The sequence below is a fragment of the Rosa chinensis genome, chromosome 5 (genome assembly GCF_002994745.2).
Source record: "Rosa chinensis cultivar Old Blush chromosome 5, RchiOBHm-V2, whole genome shotgun sequence".
Taxonomy (NCBI): Eukaryota; Viridiplantae; Streptophyta; class Magnoliopsida; order Rosales; family Rosaceae; genus Rosa; species Rosa chinensis.
The window spans coordinates 53315369-53335857 of record NC_037092.1 but is presented as its reverse complement, the minus strand read 5'-3'; positions in this window follow the sequence as shown (position 1 = coordinate 53335857).

The window sequence follows — 20489 nt, the reverse complement described above, 5'->3', positions numbered from 1 at the left end:
CTTCCATTGTTTCTGACCCAGGCTTCACAAAGCCAACACTTTCATCTTGACTTCTTGAGTCAACATATTAATTGAACTAAACCCCCTGGTTATCAAGCAGCTACCCGTAACTCATGCCTTGGATCACAAATTCACAATTCACAATCCATCACAAACGTACCCGAATTGAAGCATTCAACTAATTGAAGAACAAATATGAGGAGAAGACCAGAAGCTGCAGAACAGAAGAGAGTTAAGAGACGAGGTGGGTACTGGGTACAAATCTGAGAAGAAGGGCAGAAATTCAGAACAAACGTCTTGCGGCTTGTGAAGATGATACGCTAAAAGCAAGCGCGCAATTTAACCCTGCATGTAGTTATCAGTATAGAATAAGTAGGGATCGTTCTAGCCGGAGATTGAGGGTACACTTGTAATTGCAAAAACAAATAATTAATTAATAAAAGTAAAAAGTATTATTTACAAAAATAAAACGAAGAATAAAAATATATACAAATTAACATAAAAAGGGGGTTTAGAATTAAAATTAAAAATTAAACAAATAAAATAAAGAAAAAGTAAAAACATATATACAAGGGTAGAACGCAAGGAATAAAGATCAAAACCACATTAATATGCAAGAAATCCGATTACAATTCCTATAGTTGATTTTATATGTCATGAGAAAGAAGTTGACCATATGAAACGTTAGAAAGCAAACAATATCCCACATTTTACTTTCCTTCAATATTTAATCTAAGTGAAAACACCTAAATTAAACCTATTGAACATGTAATCATAGTCTAGAAAGCTAGCTAATCAAGAATACATTCAATGCATGAAGAACAAAAAAAGGATGTCAACCAAAGTGCACAACCACGTATGAAAAAGTTCATCTATTTGCAATCCTCCTTAATTGATTTCGACTTTTGTCCAAAGCCTTCACTACTTAAATCTAGCTCCAATTACATGCATATATCCTAAGTTGGCCACCAAAGAACACATACATATAAAAGTTTTCTGTAATCCAAAATCAATTAAGCAATCTCACATAAGCAACATATAAATCAACACATAGAAATCACAATTTTATTTCAAAACATATAAACGGGCTTTAAACTTTGCCCTTAACGTCTGTTAACTAGAATTCATAACTCTACGAATCAAACAAAGGAAAACAGAAGAAAGTATGAAATACACCTCGAAAGATGGATGACAAGCCTTGAGACGAAGAACTTGAAGATCCTTGAAAGCAAGCAATCTTCTAGGGACGACACAAAGACGGATGGTGGCTAGAATCTTGATGTATTGCATGACTTCTTCTCCTCCTTAGTTAAGACGCAGAGCTTCTGAACACTAGAGAATTGAGAGAATTTTTCTAATGTTTATTTTCTGAGTGAGAGATGTGTGTTGTGGTGGTGTTGTGTTGGTCTAGGGGGGTTTATATAGGGGAAGGCAAGGCTTCATGAATTTAATTTCTAAAGAATTTTCTTGTTGCACCACACAGCTCCAACCAATGAATTAATGCCACGTCAGCTCTGCCATGTCACTCAACCAATCAGGAAGCTCCAAAATAACTCCATAATCTTTCCAAATATATTATTGCTTATTTTCCCAAGATTTAATCTGATTTTATTTACAATTTTCGGCCAAATATCTAGGCATGAACCTAGACAATGTATCCGGACGCATTTTGAACCTTTTCTCCCTTAAATCTCTCCATGGCTTTATCCTTAACATTCTCCCCTTGATTTTCTCTTGATTTTCACATTAATACTGCATATTTTAATTCCTTAATTTCGGCCAACATATCTTGAGAGAATTGAGGAACGAATCTGGACTTGTTTTGAACTATTTCTTGTTGCACAATCCCTTGAAACTCTCCAAAGATGATCTCAACGTAATCTTCAAGCCATGTGGTCTCCTAATGCCTTCAGGTTTTCTAGCCTCATCAGGATTCCTGCGTTGACTGAGATTCCTATTCGGACCAGGAAAACTCCATTTCTTCATTTCAGCTCATTTCCTTGTCATTTATTCCAATGTACCTAGAAAATAAAAATTAAATTAAAATTTATTTATTTAAGGAAATAACTAAGTAAAATATGAGGAAATAACAGTTAAAACGTCGCATTAAAATGCTCCTATCAGAAGAGGAGAAGTCTTGCGGCTTGCGAAGAGGAGCAGAAGAAAAGAGAAGAAAAGGAGGTATCTGAGATTAGGTGGTCCCGATCTTTTTTTTTTTTTTTTCTGGAGTAAAAAGTCATCATTACCCCCATGTATCCAATTTATTTACAAACTTACGTATCTCCATAGGATATGCACGTATCCAAACCGAATCCAAATCCGGATACGCATATCCGCGAGCATCGTACCCGTATTCCGGATAGGTACGGGATACGATGCCAAATTAATTGACGTATCCGTGCATCATAGGCAGTAAATATATAAATGAATGGTTCTACGCTTATATGAAAACCAATATACATATTAAAACAATTACAATATATTTTAACGTGGTTACAACAAAGTAAAAAGAATAGACAAGCTATATATATTTCTAAACTTATGAGCACGCCAAAGTTTAAAGTAAATCCTCAGTGTCTGGACAAAACTAACAGAAAGCCAAAGAATTTGATATCTAAAGAAAGATAATTTACCCAACAAGGTCTGCAATCCAACAAACCTGTCTCTGTTAGCAAGTCAAGAACATACTTCCTCTGGCACAGGTAGATCCCTTCTCTCCCCCTGGCTACCTCAATTCCTAAGAAGTACTTAAGTTCACCCAAGTCCTTCATCTCGAACTCAGAGGCTAGCTGTCTCTGCAGTCTATCCATCTCAACAGTATCAATGCCAGTGATTACCATATCATCCACATAAATAATTAGAGCTGTTACCTTCCCTTGTTGATGCTTGAGAAACAAGGTATGATCTGAGTTGCTCTGTTTGTAACCAACCTTCCGCATGAACTGTGAAAATCTCCTAAACCAAGCACGAGGCGACTGTTTGAGACCATACAGAGACTTTCTCAATTTGCATACAAAATCACTAGGAGAAGCAACTATATACCCAGGTGGAAGGCACATGTATGCTTCCTCGGCTAACTCTCCATGAAGAAATGCATTCTTGACATCAAACTGTCGGAGTGGCCAGTTTAAACTAGCAGCAAACGATAGCAGAACCCAAATAGTGTTCATCTTGGCAACAGGAGCAAATGTTTCATCATAGTCAATACCATACGTCTGAGTAAACCCCTTTGCTACAAGGCGTGCTTTGTATCGATTCACTGATCCATCTGCATTATGTTTCACAGTAAACACCCAACGACAGCCTACAGCCATCTTGCCTTGTGGTGGAGGCACAAGTTGCCAGGTATTGTTCTTTTGCAACGCTTCCATTTCTTCATCCATTGCCTTCCTCCACTTTGGATCCCCCAATGCATCCTACACTCTGTTAGGTACTGATACAGCAGATATTTGATTCACAAATGATTCATATGACTTAGACAACCTCCTAGTGGACATATAATTGGCTACTGGGTATTTTGATTTGGCAGTAAGAGTAGGTTCATATCTTTTGGCTGATTGACCTCGAGTGGTCCTATTTGGTAACACATATTGCTCAACATTAGACTCACTATTGCTAGTACTAGTGGGTGGACATACCTTAAATGAGTGATCTTCAGTACCAGGAAGTTGTGGGTCAGGGGTAAAAGTGATGGTAGTAGGGGCAGTTGTGTCTTCAACTGAAACTGGTGTCTGGATGTCTGGAGCTTCTGCTTCTGGAAGTGATGAGCCAATGCTCTCAACTGGATCCGTCAAAATACCTCCTGTCTGTGTGACTTCTTCTCCGCTTTCTGATTCCTCCCCCTCTCCATGATAATGATATAGCTCTTCAAAATATGAATTCTCCCCCTGAAGAGCTGCATCGGAGGAGGAAAAATAACTCATGTCCTGAAAAAAAGTAACATCCATAGTGACATAGTACTTTCTGGTTGGTGGATGATAGCACTTGTACCCTTTCTGATAACCTCCATAGCCTACAAACACACACTTAAGCGCTCGAGCATCCAACTTAGACCGCTGATTTTTAGGAATGTGGACAAAAACAACACAACCAAAGACACGAGCTGGCAGATTATGAAATGAAGGTAAGGAAACACGAGAGGCAAGAACCTCAAATGGAATTTTCCCATGAAGGACACTAGATGGAAGACGATTGATAAGATGGGAGGAAGCATGAATAGCATCGCCCCAAAGATACTTAGGCATATGAGCACTAAAGAGTAGGGCACGAGCCATATCAAGTAAATGACGGTCTTTCCTTTCAGACACTCCATTTTGCTCTGGTGTTTGTGGACATGTGGTTTGGTGAACAATCCCATGGGTTTTGAAAAACTCTTGGAAAACATGATTAACATATTCTCCCCCATTGTCATAACGAAGGACTTTAATGATGCTATGGTATTGTGTTTGAAAAAGGGTACGAAAAGTTTGAAAAGCTGGAAAGACTTCATCTTTGGTTTTAAGAAGAGCAACCCATGACAATCTCGTACAATCATCAATAAACAACACAAAATATCTCATACCGGACACAGTGGGTTCTCTAGAAGGTACCCAAACATCAGAATGTGATACTCAAAAGGAATAACACTTTTATTAGAAATACTAGGAGAATAAGTAGCACGATGACTTTTGGCCAAGACACATGTTTCACAATGTAAAGCAGACTCATCCACACCAATAAACAGAGTAGGCATGGTTTTCCTCATAAGACTAAAAGACGGATGCCCTAAACAGCGAAGCCACAACCAAATTTCACTTAGCATATCAGAATTCGAAGTCAAAGCGGCGCGGGACGGTGCTCCTGGTTTCTCCCTTGCGTATGTCTGATCCAGATGGAACAATCTGCCCCTCAGATACCCCCGACCGATTAACTCCCTGGTAAGGAGATCCTGAAAAATCACATACATAGGATAAAAGGTCACGGAGCATTTAGACTCAGCATTCAACTGTGGAACAGATATCAAATGATGAGACAAGTCAGGCACATATAACACATTATGAATTTCTAAAGTGGGAGTAATACGCACGGACCTTGACCCTAACACAGGAAAAGCCTCACCATTGGCATTGGTGACATAGGACACTAGTAGGGAAGACAACTCAGTAAAATATGATTTATCATAAGTCATATGGTCAGAGGCACCAGAATCAATAATCCATGTATCAGAACCAACAAAGTGAGAAACCTTTAAAGTCATACCAATTTTACCTCGACCAGCTATAGAGGCTGTAGGAGTAACTCCACCTGCTGTATGATGATCCTGGCCAACCACGCGATAGAAATCTGGTTCTTGGACCAATTGAACAGCAGCTGCTTTCGCCTTAGGACGATAGCCTTGCTTTTTAGGTTTAAGGTGTGGGTTCAACTTCCAACAAGTCTCCCGAACATGCCCAAAGTCGTTGCAATAAGAACATTGAGGACGAGTGCGGTTGGTGAAGCCTTGTGGGAAACCTTGCTGAAGAAGTGGGGCCAAACTCTGCTGATGAAGGAACGGTGCCGGTGACTTGGCCTAAATGGCTAGGCTAGATACTTCAACCTGTGCATGTTTGACACTCTCCTGCTGAGACTTATCCTTGCAGATGTATGTAAAAGCCGTGTTCAAACTAGGCGGGTCTGTCATTCTGAGCAACTCTCCCTTGGCACTGCTATGCTTCTCATCAAGCCCTCTCAGGAATACATGAACCCTTTCTAGCTCTTTCTCCTTCTGGTACCACACAAGATCTTCCTGATTCTTGATCTTGCAAGGACGCTTCTGATCAATTTCAGCCCATACATTCTTCAGCTTGGTGAAATACACAGAGATTGGTTGCCCATTCTATTGCATACTAGCAGCTTTACACATCAACTCATGAACCTGTATAAAATCAGACTCGTTGGTATACAAATCCCCCAATGTCTTCCATATCGCCTCAGCAGTTTCACATTCTTCCACCATTTGTAGCACATCATCAGTCATGGCTCGAAATAGAATTGACATTACAAACCCATCATCATCTTCCCACTTAGCATAGGCCTCCACATCATCTTCCCTAGGAGCCTTGATTGTTCCAGTCACATGCCCCATTTTGTGGATTCCACGGAGATAAACTGACATAATCTTCTTCCATGTTCGGAAATTGGTACCAGTGAGTTTGGTACCCCCGAAAGAACCACCTTCTGAGCTCTTGACAGAGACCTCAACCTTCTGCACCTCATTGGCCTTAGAACTTTGACTGTCATCACCACCTATTATAATATTACAATAGCAAAAAACACACAAATCCCAAAGTATGCAGCGGAAATAAGAACAGAAACAGCTCCAAAAACAATAACATATTCTTCTTTTCCTTTTTTTTTTTGGAACTTGTTGGAGGGAGTTGACAGTTGACCGAGTTGAGTTGACTGGGTCGAGTTGAATCGACTGGGTTGAGTTGCTTTCTGCTGTTCGAGGCTGGAGATTGGAGCAGACGAATGGAGGTGGGTCATCTGGGCACGGCCGGTGTGGAGGCTGACAAAAAACGTGGCGGAGAAGAGGATCACGATCTGGGCAAGGTCGGTGTGGCACGATCTGGAAAAACGGATCTGGAGAATCGATCTGGAATCTTTGGACCAGTTACGACCTGGAGAAAGGCGACGAATCTGATCTAGAAAGCAAGGGACGACGCCGGCAACTGGATCTGAACGGCGTAAAACGGTGGCGGTCTGGACTGGAGACGAAGCCGGTCTGGATGGGGGAGGAATCCGGTCTGAAAGTAAGGCGAAGCCGGTCAGAACAGATGGAGCCTGCAATCTGTGCGACGAAGACCAGTCTAGAGGTCTGAATGCTGGCGTGGTTGGTTTGACACAGTGGACCCGGTTTGGATTGATAAGGAAGCGACACAGGGTCGGTCTCTAAGGAAACGAAGACCAGTCTTGATAAACAATAGAGGACGATAAAAAACAAACCTAAACAAAGTGGTTTGGTTCTGTACCAATTCCTCGGATTGAGACAAAAAGAACTAAAGAGACAAAGTCCTTCCGGATCTTTGCTCTGATACCAAGTCAAACAAGACGAGATTTAGAGAGTGAATTGTTTGATATATTATTCATCTCACAGTGGAGGTATATAAAGAGGATTACAAGAATATAACAGGCAAGTACTAACTATGAAATAATTACAATATATTCTATTCCTAATATTAAACCATGACTCACGCTAACAGAAACAACTAGCTTCGGCCCTGTTTCTAGAGTTGGTCAATTTGTGGTATTTTGGGTACCAAATTTCTGCACACAGAGACGGGGTAAGTAAGATTCTCACACTTTTCAATTCAATTCCAGTTCCTCCAATTATTTCACCTTTTGATTTCATTTCTTTGATTATGATGCTACCTGGGTTTTTTTTTTTTTGGCTACTGGTTCTTTTATATGTATATATTCAACCTTTGCATACTAGTGTGAAATTGATATATTCTGGTCCCTAGCTCTTTATTGAAACCTACTGGTGCTTGTAGGAGAACATTTAGATTGGTCAGAATACCCACGTTCCTTGTGAAGTAAATTTAAGCAGCTTTGCCTTTGTGTGTTTAAATTCAAGATGGCTAAAAAGGGGTTACGGGGTTAATAAATAAAACTGAGGTTATGGAACTAGTTAGTACATATGCAAAAATATTCAAGCCTTTCCTCTTCACTAGCTGTGGTCATACATCATACTGCATATATCTATGAACTACAAACCTGGTCACTATCCTTGAAAAGCTAAATTTGTCCACTTTTGTCACCTTTGTGCATTTACTCTTAATTCAATCATGCACTCTTATTTCTTAATCTAATCATTTTACATCTAGGAAGCTTGACGTGGTATGCTTATATTGAGTTCTGGGAAGTTTCCCAGATACAATAAATATGATCGACAATTCTACCTTGAAGATTTACAACATTTTCTGACTTTTGATCATCATATTCTACTTGGTTTGTATTTTTATTATTTTTTTTCCCTTTTGAAATAAGCAAAGATATCCAGGACTGGATTCTCTGCCTGCTCTCTGATGAATATGATGCTGAAGTGTTTATGTTAATGTATGATCATCAAGGTTCGAGTTATTTTTCACCATCAAGATGGAGTTCTGCATCAGCATTCAAAACCATTTAAAAACTCTTTAGGTGACTCTGACTAACAGTCATAGTTTCAGAAGTCCACTAAGAGTTTATGACAGATGAGTATTCCCAGAGATTGCAAGTTCGAGAAGCATTTAAGTGAAACAGGCCTTTTGATTAATGAGGAAGCAAGATGTATTATTGAACTAGTAATATATGGTGCTGATGAAGTTGTCTTAGCTGTTAAATTTCATTGTATACTAGACAATGAAATTGAATAGGACCTGTAAACTGGCATTGTGACGATTACCATGGTTATCAGTATCATTCAAATTAACCTATTATCGTCGAGTATCATTTGCTTTCTTGTTTCGAAGCTCCCTTTAAGCATCAGCTAATGCTATATGATCATTGCGTTCCAATTGATGTATGCTTCGGCTGTGTTTTTCTTTTTCTTCATATGGAACTTTACTTTTGTGTGCTGCCAATATTAGTACAAGGATTTGACTTCTTATATCAAAGTAATATATCAATGTATGTATGTTGTTGTAGTAAAATTTCATATAGTTACTTGTGGAACCTACAATAGTTGCTCACATGGTAAGTGGGTGAAGAAATTGACTGCTTAATTTATCGATTGAACTTAAAGTAAAGGCCTTTGCTTTATGAAAGGGAAATCAAGAATGTAAAAAAAAAAAATTGGATCTTCAAGGCTAGCTAGGAAAGAAAATTCTAAGAGAGGCACGATATATCCAATCACCAATGTGGTGCGAAAGTTGATTTTGATTCAAGGCATAAAAGAAAATATTCAGTGTATGAACTTATCAAAATCCAAACAAATCTTACTAATACAATATATTAGAATCTGTATAAATCCATATGGAGTTAAAATAATCCGTGGATTCTATAGAATTCATGAGAATCCACAGATTATAAGAAGTCAGACAGAATCATTTAAAATCTAGATTGAATACACCCCCCTAAATTTTTTTTTCCCAGAATTACACAAATAATAACTTATAATCTTTTATTTTGTGTAATAGTAAAACATAATATGCATATTAAAGAGTTTAAAGTAAATCTTTTATTCGGTCCAACCAAGGGTACAAGAATAATACATGAGAAATTTTTTTACTTGGTATAGTTACATAATCAAAGAACAAAATTATGTATTTTAGTAGCATATCTTAGCATATATGCCCATTTTGGTAATTATACCTAGCCAAAGTACTTTTGCCTTGCAACTTACCAAACACCTACAAATTGCTTTTCGTTCTCACAACACTTTTAAAAACAGTTTACCAAACACCTCAGCTGCTTCCTCTCACAACAAGTTCGAAAGTGCTTCCTCTCACAGCACAGTAATCCCAAACTAAGCTCTTTCACCTGCTTTATCTTATCAAGCCATGATTCTTATCAAACATGATAACAATACGCGGTGCAATTTATATCATGACTATAGCATGTCTTTCTATTATTGGCTGAATGGGCATTGTCACCTGTTGACATTACACGTATGTTTGAAATCCAAATCACACATTTGTACACCACACGTAGAGCTAATGGCCAAACTTATTTAAATTGGTACTGTCCAAGCATCCTGCCACCGTCCAATTTCCAACTTATGATAGCTTTTACATATGTTGACCCATGCTAGACTTTCAAATACCAATTCATACAGCCATTACATATATGTATCTATGCATATCAAAAGAAGACAAACTTGTACATAGCTGCTGCATGTGTATTAGAGACTAGGCTTGCTCACCTAATGTGAAACTGCCATGCGTTAATTATGCCTACACATATACATGGTATCCATGCTTTCCCATCATGCAATTATAATGGAATCCAAGTAGGCCTCATCATATGGCCCTTGGGCCCAAAGCCAGCCCGGCCCGACCCAACCCTTCCATTAGGGCGGGCCGACCCAACCCTTTCTTAAATAGGGTAGGGTATGGGTCATATAAATAAAGCCCGGCCCTACCCTACGGCCCGCCCCAATTGAGCCCTTAAAGCCCGGCCCTAACCCAGCCCTAAAACTTATATTTTATTTTTATTATTTTCTATTACATGTGTATAAAACTATAGAAGTATGGAGAATTATTTGCATCTGTTATACTAGGGAATAGGTCTTTGACATTGAGTCTGTCGCTTTTGAGGCCCAAACTTATTAGCAGCCTAGTAGGTATGAAGCCCAACGCCAAAGCATCCAAGTCCAACTTAAGTCTCCAACCCTCGATGCTAGCATCAAAGTCTTCAGACAGCAAATCGACCACAGCCGCCTCTCTCAGAAAACCCTATCTTCCTTCCCAATGAACGCTACAGCTTGGTGGATCGCTCCGTCTCGGTCGGTGAGGGCTTGTCTTAATAGCTTCTTCTCAGGTCGACGGCGGGAACGAGCTCGGTAGTGACGGCGACTGGCTTGTCCAGGCCTAGAGAGAAAAGCACAGTGTCGATGCTCTGCATCGTCGGGAGGAGGTTGTCAGTCATCGTCGTATCGTTGAAGGTGAGGACTTCGTTTCTGACGCACACTTGATAATTAGACTATGGTGGTTTGTGGTCAGATTCTTTACAATTACATATTGTCTGTTGTTTCTGGTGGCTTTCTTCGGGTACCTCACACTGAATGCTGCACCGTCTGGGGTACCAATCCAACTCCTAGATCCTGAATCAGGAACACAACATTAGAGGGTAAACCATACCGGACGGTTTACACCTCTCCGATGCCTGAGTGAGAAACTAATATACAAGTGTATCAAGTAAATAGTGGATGAAGGAGTTATTACCAGTAAAAGGTAGTTGTACTTATGCTTTAATACTCGAGCATGGGAAAGGAGTTTCCCCTATCTTCGATGTGGGACGCAGGTTGTTCTTCTGATGCCTCATCAACCTTCTACTGTGTAATCAGATGGGATGTGCTGGCCTTGCCCCGGGCCCTGGGTGCCCGGGGTGACATCCCATATGAGTCCCACCATGGTGGATCGTGAACCCGGCCCATGGCATAGTACCTGGGAGTACCGATGGGGCCCAGCCGATAGTGCCAAACCTAGTTAAGACTTCCCTAGTATGTACAAGTCCCCCAAGTTCCCGCTCAAGATGTTTCTTGGGTGGGGACTTATTATTTTTAGTCACAAGGTTTGGCACTAGTGTGCCTGTAGGGAGTCCCCCAAGTTCCCGTGCAAGAGATGTCTTGAGCAGGTTATGCTGTAGGTAGCTAATCTACAGTGCTCCCAATTTAACCTATAAAGGTTAAAGGGAAATCTCTGGGTACCTCTGGAGGACTTGAGCCTCTGATACCCGATGGGATAGGATGAGGACGTACTTGATCCTCTGATACCCGATGGGTAGAATGAGGACTTGAGCCTCCGATACCCGATGGGGTAGAATGAGGACTTGAGCCTCCGATACCCGATGGGGTAGAAAGAGGACCTGAGCCTCCGGTACCCGGAAGGGTAGAATGAGGACTTGAGCCTCCGGTACCCGGAAGGGTAGAATGAGGACTTGAGCCTCTGATACCCGATGGGGTAGAATGAGGACTTGAGCCTCCGGTACCCGATGGGGTAGAATGAGGACTTGAGCCTCCGATAACCGACAGGGTAGAAAAAGGACCTGAGCCTCCGGTACCCGGAAAGGTAGAATAAGGACTTGAGTTTCCTGTACCCAGAAGGGTAGAATGAGGACTTGAGCCTCTGATACCCGATGGGATTGGTGGTGCATGCCAGCCACGTGGGGTGGAGTGGGTTGTGCAATAAATGCCCGTCCCCTCATCTGCCAGTCTCGAGGCATGGGGAGATGCGTGGGACACGTGTAGTGATCCTACGGTTGAAGGCCTTTCGTCTTCAACGACTGTGATGCTTTGAAGATTGAATTTAAGAGGGAAACAGACTGTTTCCCTTCACTTTCGGGAAAATCCTCAGAGATCAAAGAAAGAGAGAAAGAGAGAGACTGTGGATTTTGCAGCACCGAGGCGAGGAAGAGGGAGCCAGGGAGGAAGTGGTGTTCTTGCCTCTTGGTCGATCGATTGCCTGCTGAAGAAAAAGGTCAGAACCCTCTCATTCTATTTTGAGCGATTTTTTTTTCTTCTTCCTCTGGTTCTGCCATTGATGTGTTCTGTTGAGGATTTGTGTGTAATGAAGAGGGAATGGGAATAATGCTTGTGTAGTTTTTATAACGTCCCGAACCTGAATATACCAATTTACTAGTTATTTGGACGGTAAACGACCCTTACTTTCACTTTTACTGTCGTTTTAGTACTTTTAGCGGCCCTAAAAGATGACTTTTTGTTCGGGTCAAAATTTGAGAAAATGTTCTTCATAAAAGTTGTAGAGGACGTTAAACCGAGCGCGTGCATATGTGGTACGTAAAAATCGGAGTTCATATGCGAAAGTTATGGCCAAAATACTAAAATTACTGTTCATGGTAATTTTCTATAAATAGCCGAGTTACTGTGGTAAGTTTCCATTTTCGGAAACTTACCGAGCCCTCTCCTTTCTCTCTCCCCGATTCTCTCTTCCTCTCCGACCTCGTCACCTTCTTCCGGCCATAACTCCTCCATCCGGCGACGGATTTTGACGTATAAGATGTCGTTGGAAAGCTCTCTTCCTTCTCTTCATTTCTGGGTTCATTTCGTAGATTAATATGAACTGTGGAAGGTGCAGAAACCAGAAGAAGAAGAGGACGGTCACTGTAGCAGTTTTGAGTCAACGCCGATATTTTCCAATTCCGGCAGTCTCCGGTCACCAAACTGGCGTCGAAGGTTCGGTTTTTGACATAGATCATTTCCCCTAAGGCCTTTCATTTCAATTTGCATTGTAGAGTTCGAATTAACAATTTCAATTTCTAGGGTTCTTGGAATTTCTGGAAATTTTTCACCGGCCAAATTGGAGCTCTTCCAGGTAAAATTGAAACTTGTTGTAGTTGAGAAAGAGGATGGGTTTGTTGAGTAGATGGTGCTGCCAAATTTTGGTGGTCATCGGAGGTGGTTGCCGGTGGCGCGTGGGGCCCACGCGCTGCCACTGTTGGTGGCGTGTGGAGGCGTGTAGGGCAGTGTTTTAATTCCGGTTTTTAGCCCATTAAATCCTATAAATTGTGTAGAGCTTGTATGTGAAGTTTGGTAATTTTTGGAGAAACTTGGAATTAATTAGGAATTTTGAAGTTTAGGGTTTCGATTATCGAATTACGAGAATCCGACCGTCAGATATCTCTCGGTTCTGACTTAGAACCTTTAAGATAATGAATTGGTATTAGTGGTATAATTTGGGTTGAATCTGAAAACAAGTGGAGAGTTGATTTGTGAGGTTTTGATTATGGAATTCGTATTAAATTGTCGAATTGTCGCTTACGGAATATAATCGTGTATAGGGTGACATACCGAGCTCCGGCTTGATGAAGGAACTCGTATACGTGATCGTTGGAATAGTACTGTGAGTGGACTTTTATTTTTAAATAAATGATGCATGCATTTATTTCTTTAAGTATGCTCTATTTAATTAATATATTACCTTTCGAGCATATGATTTAAAATTTCGGAGGTTGATTCGTTTTATCTCGTGGTTTTACTTCAATAATGATTTTCAGAGGTTGGTTATGATTTATATATTATTTGACGAATTATTTATTTCCGAGGTGACTTCCGGAAAATTTTACTTTTTAATCATATTCTATTCGTCGAGTTGAGATTTTAAAAGATTTTCGAAATGAGATTTCGATGGAATATTAGTTTATTATTGAACTTCCTTGCTTAATCATTATTGATCCGAGAATATTTTTGGCGTGTGGGACACGCCGTTGATCTATCGATTTATCTCTTTTATATTTATCGACTTTCGGTTTCGGCATTGGGAATGCCTTAATGATGATTTTGAGATTTTCGGGAATATTATCGGAAATGGGATTTCCTAAGGAAATTATAATGATTTATTATTTCTCGCCCATTTGTTTATGACTTCGAGACTATTTTGGCGTGCGGGGTCACGTCGTTGACTACATGGATTTTATCTTGTGAGAAATGTGGGGAAGCTATATGGATTTACTGGTTTTCGATGATTTTTTCCTCACCATACGCGAGTCATGTGATTAGGTCTCCTCCTCACTGACTTTGTGTCTGTGAGTGGTAGTTGAGGTAGCTTATTCTCCTCCTCACATACTTTGTGTTTGTGAGTGACAGTCAAGGTGATTTATTCTCCTCCTCACGTGGGTGGCAGTCGAGGTAATGTTCTCCTCCTCACACAATCTATGTGTGAGTGGAAGTTGAGGTTATTAGTTCTCCTCCTCGCACAATCTATGTGTGAGTGGCAGTTGAGGGTAGGTAGAGCCTGGGAGGCTCCATTCCCGTATGGTGAAATCTTTTCCCCATATCCTTTATTTGTTGTTCTTGACTAGCGGGGCTAGTCCGATTTCCGTTTCACCAGCGGGGGGCTGGTCCTATTTCTCTAGCATCGGAATTTCAATTCTTCTTTGTGGTTATTTGTGACTAGCGGGGCTAGTCGGTTTTTCTTGAGTGGAGCTTCTCGTGGTTTGTTTTCTTAATTATTGCATGCATCAAAAGTTTTTAATGAAATAATTGTGAGAAAGTATAAAAACCCATTTTGTTTAAAATTGTTTATTTTTGTCCACTCACGCTAACGTTTTTATGTACTTTCCCCTGGGCCCTTCGGTTTCAAATGCCCAGTTTGCAGGCGAAATTAGTTGAGGTCGGACGTACATGGAGTTGAGGCATAGTCAACAGCATGGCTTCCGCGTCTGCCTCTGAATTAGGTTTTCCTTATATACCTTTCTGTTAGAATTGCTCTGATTAGCTATGGGATTTATGTTATTCAAGTTGTGGTTGGTGTTATATAAATTGGGATGATGTTGATTTGGGGAGCAGGGTGGCTCCAGGAGCATGAGATGAATTGATTTAGAAGTGTAAATGTTTTCTACAGGTTTTGGGTAGTCCATTTTAGAGGAAGTTCCGCCAAATTTTTGGTAGAATTTCTTGTAAATTGGGCCCCGCAGGGCTACCTCGGATTTCGGGTTGAAATCCGGGGCGGGTCCTGTCAGTTTGTGTATAGGTAGCGTCTGGAGACAACATTGGGTTTCTCCTAAGATTTCGAGTATGATGGGTTTTGTGGATTTTGCTTGAATTTCTGGGTTTTGCTTTGAATTTCTGGGTTTTGCTTGAAGTGGGGAGTGATCTGCGCTTCAACATGGTCTTAGATCTGGTTAGGCTAACCTTTGTGTTTCTGATTCCAGATAAAGCGAATTTTGAGGTCCCGGTTGTCATAGTTCTAGGATGGAATCAGAAACCAAGGCCGAGGATGCGGGATCATCGTATCAGTCTTCTGTAAGGCAAGCGGAAGCGGATATCGACCAGTACCTGGCGCGAAGTAGAACCGGGAAGGAATTATAGGAGAATACCGGATCCTTGACTGGGGTGTTCTCGGAGAATATTGAGGAGACCGACGAAGGTGAGAGCGAGGATGGATCTGCGGAGGCACCGGTAGTCACGGTGGCAATTCCTGAGAGCATCCCGAAACCAAGGTACACATTAGTGGATGGGACCGTATGCGATGAACCCGGGAGAAGTATGACAATGAAGGAGATCATCACCATGAGGCTGAAGTGGGGAATACCGAACGAGGTAGAGCTTAGGCCTCTCAAGGCTGGAGAAATGGCTGCGAATCCTCCCCCAGGATGGGTGGCGCTGCACGAGAACCAGCTCCACCAAGGGCTATCGCTACCGTTGCCCCGGTGCCTACAGTATCTTTTGCGGATGCTGAATCTGTCACTAGGGCAGTTGACTCCGAATGCAGTTCACCAAATCTATAGTATGATGGCCATGTGGGACTTGTGCCAGCAGGGGTGGCCTTCCATAAATGAATTTCGCGCGGTATACAGGGTTCTGTATTCAAGGAAGCTGTCGTGTATGGATATCGTGACGTTTGCTGCCAGGGACTACAAGCCTTTAGTTACCGATATGCTTACCTTAATGAGCAAAAGGTGGAGGAATAAAGTATTTCTAGCTGGGGGGCGGTGGAAAATTAAGAATAAGAAGTGGCACCTGACCGGTACTTTCTGAGCTATCATGGACTAGGCCTACGCATTATCCGAGGTGGAAAGGAAGAGGATAGCCCGGGTATACGCTGTTTGGAGTGAGGATGAGAGAAGCTCTTATAGATTCATCCGGTACTCTGTACTTTATAGGCTAGGGTTAGGGAGACTCCCCGGTGAGGCTTATATATCTGTTAAATATGTGTATGTGTATGTCATTCTTGTCTTTTTACCTTAGTGACTAACTTTTGAACTGATTGCAGTGAAAGCGCCGAAAAGGAAACCCCGGAAAGGTAAGGAGGACGACAGAATGGACGACAACCAGTTGATGGATTTGTTGATGAGCCAAGGAGAAGACATCCTTCACATTGAAGTCGACCTGGGGTCGAAGGCTACGGGTCGGTCCGTTGAAGAAACCCTACTGGAGATCACTGATGTAGGATACGGGGAACCTGACCCTGATGCTCCTGTGACCCAAGTCGAGCAGCCTTCTGCCTGGAATGTTGTCACCATAGCCGATATCGGAAGGGAAAAGGTACCGCCCTCTGTATCTCTTTCTTCTCGGTCCGCTGGAAGCGATGAAGCCTTACTTCTAGGTGAGAAGAAGAGATCACATAGGCACCGGCACCGAAGAGGGGATAAGCAGGAGGCGACGTATACCGGCCGAGATGTTAAAGAATCCGGGGTGAAGAGGCAGAAGAAAAATCACCCAGGACTAGAGTCGCCGCTCTCGCTTGGCATGTTGTCTCCTGCCATACCGGTAATCCCCAAGAAGCCCATTAAACAACTGTTGAGTGAGTACGGGGTTGCTGACAAAAAGTTCGTGCACTCCATGCTCGGCGACCTGAAGGACATAGACCTCGATCGGGTGCGGGCCAAAGACAATACCTTGCAAGAGAATCGCCGCCTTGCCCGGGAGTCAATGATGCGGGTATGGGTTTGCTTTACCCTTGTCTTGCAACTTTTTTATGGTGTAGCTAACGGTGTGTTTGCAGGCACTTTTCAATGTGTACGCGATTGATGCCAGCGAGGAAGATACGCACCTGAAGGAGGAGGTTAGCAGTCTCTCCGGGCAGGTGAAGTATCTGCATGGGGAAAAGGCCAAGCTGGAGATGGAGCGGGACTCCTTGAAGAAGAATATTGAGTCCTTGACTACAATGGTTACGAGCTAGATGCGGTGAAGCAACGAATCGCGGAGCTTGAGGGCGAAATGTCTGAGGAGAGGGATGAAGTGAAGAGTGCCCGGGACTCTGAAAAAGAAGCTGCAAAATCTGCCACGTCATGGAAGGCGAGGGCAGATCACCTGGAGGAGCACCTTCCCGTGGAGAAGCATGAGGTCGTGGAGGAGTACAAGGGCTCCCAAGAGCTTATTGATATGTTAACTGCTGCTCAAGACAAGGCCGTGATCATGAAGTTCAAGGAGTGGGTGGCAGCCGGGTACCTAGATGAAGCCAAATTCAGGCGGGGGCTTCTTGAGAAGAAGAAGAAAGACCAGGAGGTGGCAGCCAAGTCTGGTGCCGGTGGATCCCAGAGTACCGCCCGCGAGCAGTAGTCCTTAGGGATTAGATATTTATATAACCAACACTTCCCCTCTTTTTTTTTTAGTAGAAATTATCCTTGCCCTGAACAATGGCTTAATTCCTTTGCCTGGTAGACCAGGCTTTTTGTGAATGGAAATTTTTTGAACTTGAATGGGAATTGGAAAGGAATTAAAATTACTAGGATTTTATACCTTGCTTTAAGCATCTACTTGCATCACTTACTACCGGAATAGAGTAACTGACAATAGCTATGTCCGGGAATGACCGGTGTAGGTAAAAAAATGCTAGAAATGGTCTGAATAATTCATTTTTTCATTCAAGTACCACATGGTGGTTAATACAGAATGAGTACTCGATGGGTAGCTTGCCATAGCTGTATGGCCAAAAAGCAAAAGCTAGGACAAGATGCTCCGGGAGCTACTTGTAATAGTACCGTAGACGTTGGGTATTCCATGGATGCCGGGAAATGACTCTGTCCATGTCCCGGATGTAAAAGATTGTGGGGCCTACCTCTTCAATGATCTTGTAAGGGCCTGTCCAGGATGGATCCAGTCCCCGGGGCTCTGGGTAGACCTGCTTCATGACCCAGTCCCCCAACTTCAGTGTCCGGGATTGTACCTTGGCATCATAATAACGAGCTATCCTCCGCTTGTTTGCCAAGTTATACATGTGTGCCACAGCCCTTCGTTCCTCGAGTAAATCAGCATCGAGCTGTAGGCCCTCTAAGTTGGTACCCGCGTCAAAGTATTCGATCGTGGGACTCTGGACTTGTGTTTTAATAGGGAGAACCGCTTCAGATCCGAAAGCCATGCAGAAAGGGGTCTCTCCGATGGCCTCCGTTTCCATGGTCCTGATAGCCCACAACACCTTTGGGAGTTTAGCAGCCCAAAGACCCTTGGCTTCGTCGAGCTTCTTTTTCAATATCTTCTTGATTATCTTGTTGACAGCCTCGACCTGACCGTTGGTCTGGGGGTGAGCCGGGGATGCATAGAGGATCCTAGTGCCCAGGTTTTCTGTGTAAGCCCTCAACTCATCATTGTCAAACTGGGTACCATTGTCTGTGACTATGGTGTCCGGGACCCCAAACCTGCAGTAGATGTTCTTCCACAGGAAGTTTTTCACCTTTTCCGTGGTGATAGCGACAAGAGGTTCTACTTCTACCCACTTTGTTTGGTAGTCTACAGCGATAATGGCATATTTAAATTGTCCCACTGCTGTGGGAAGTTTACCGATTAAGTCCAGGCCCCACTGACAGAACGGCCAAGGTGCACGGAGGATGGAAAGGGCAATGGGCGGTGCCCTTAGGATATTTGCATACATTTGGCACTTGTGGCAAGAACTAGATATTGTTTGAGCTAGGGCCGACATGGTTGGCTAGAAATATCCTGCCCTCAAGGTCTTGTGTGCAAGAGACCGGGCTCCAGCATGGTTACTGCATACACCAGCGTGTATGTCCTTCATTATTTTGTGACCGTCCTCCCGTGTTACACACTTCAGGTTGGGGAAGCAGTGACCTCTTCTGTATAATTTGCCATTCATGATCGTGTATCGAGATGACCTTAACTGGAGTCTCCTGGCCTCGACCTTATCGTCCGATGCTAGACCGTCGACCATGTATTTCAAAATTGGGTCCATCCAGGAGACTGTGTGATCCACCGTAAATATTTCTGACACCGTTTTAGAAGTGCTAGGCCTTTCTAGTATTTCGACCTTAGTGGCCCCGTAGGGAGGACTTGGAGAAGTTGCCGCAATCTTAGCAAGGGCGTCTGCCTTGTCGTTCTCTGCTCTCGGTATTTGGGTGAAAATGTAAGAGGTAAATCTCAGAACCAATGCCCGGGCTAGGGCCTGGTAAGAGGACATGTGGGGCTCCTTTGCCTCGAAGTTACCGCTGACCTGGTTCACGACTAACTGAGAATCACTGAATACTACTAGGATTTTTGCCTTAGACATCGGCCAAAAACCGATGTTAAAAAAAAACCATCCGATGTCTTAGTGGGTGATGTTAAAGATCACGAACAAAAAGACATCGGTCAAAAACCGATGTCCAGTTCAACAATAGACATCGAATAAGCTTATGGAACCGATATAAAACAGTTATTATGATGACATATTAGTGTGTTTAGATATTGTTAAACCTTCATATTTTGGCATTTAATGCTTAATGAAGTATAGGTCCAATAGCATGAGTATTCATTTTAACATCGTTACTCATATTAAAAACGATGTTTTATATGGTATCAGACATCGGATTCTTTTCATTTTGCCTACCGTTTGTGAGGTTCACGCATATTTTCCATATATCCTACTATTTAAGATTCAATCTACATTCCTTAGTATATAATAAACGATGTGCATTATTATAATAAACATCTTTTCCTTTTATGGAGCGATGTCCATTTTACTATATTACATCAGATTTTAGGTTAACAACGATGTCCATATTAATATTAGACATCGTTTCCCAAATTGTAAATCGATGTCCACATTGATTCCAGACATCGTTTCCCAAATTATAAATCGATGTCCACATTGATTTCAGACATCATTTCCCAAATTGTAAATCAATGTCCACATTGATGCTAGACATCGTTCCCTATAGTTTACATCGACGTCGATTAGTCTTTTAAACATCGCTTCTTACTCAATACGTCGTTATCCATGAAAAACGAGACATCAATTTTAGTTTCGAAACTGATGTATTATCCCTTTATTGACATCATTTTTGTAGTTTAACACTGATTTGAAACAGGTGTATATACATCATATCCTTTATATGAGATGATGTCCAAGAAATTAATTATAGCTGCTAAAATGCTTGTA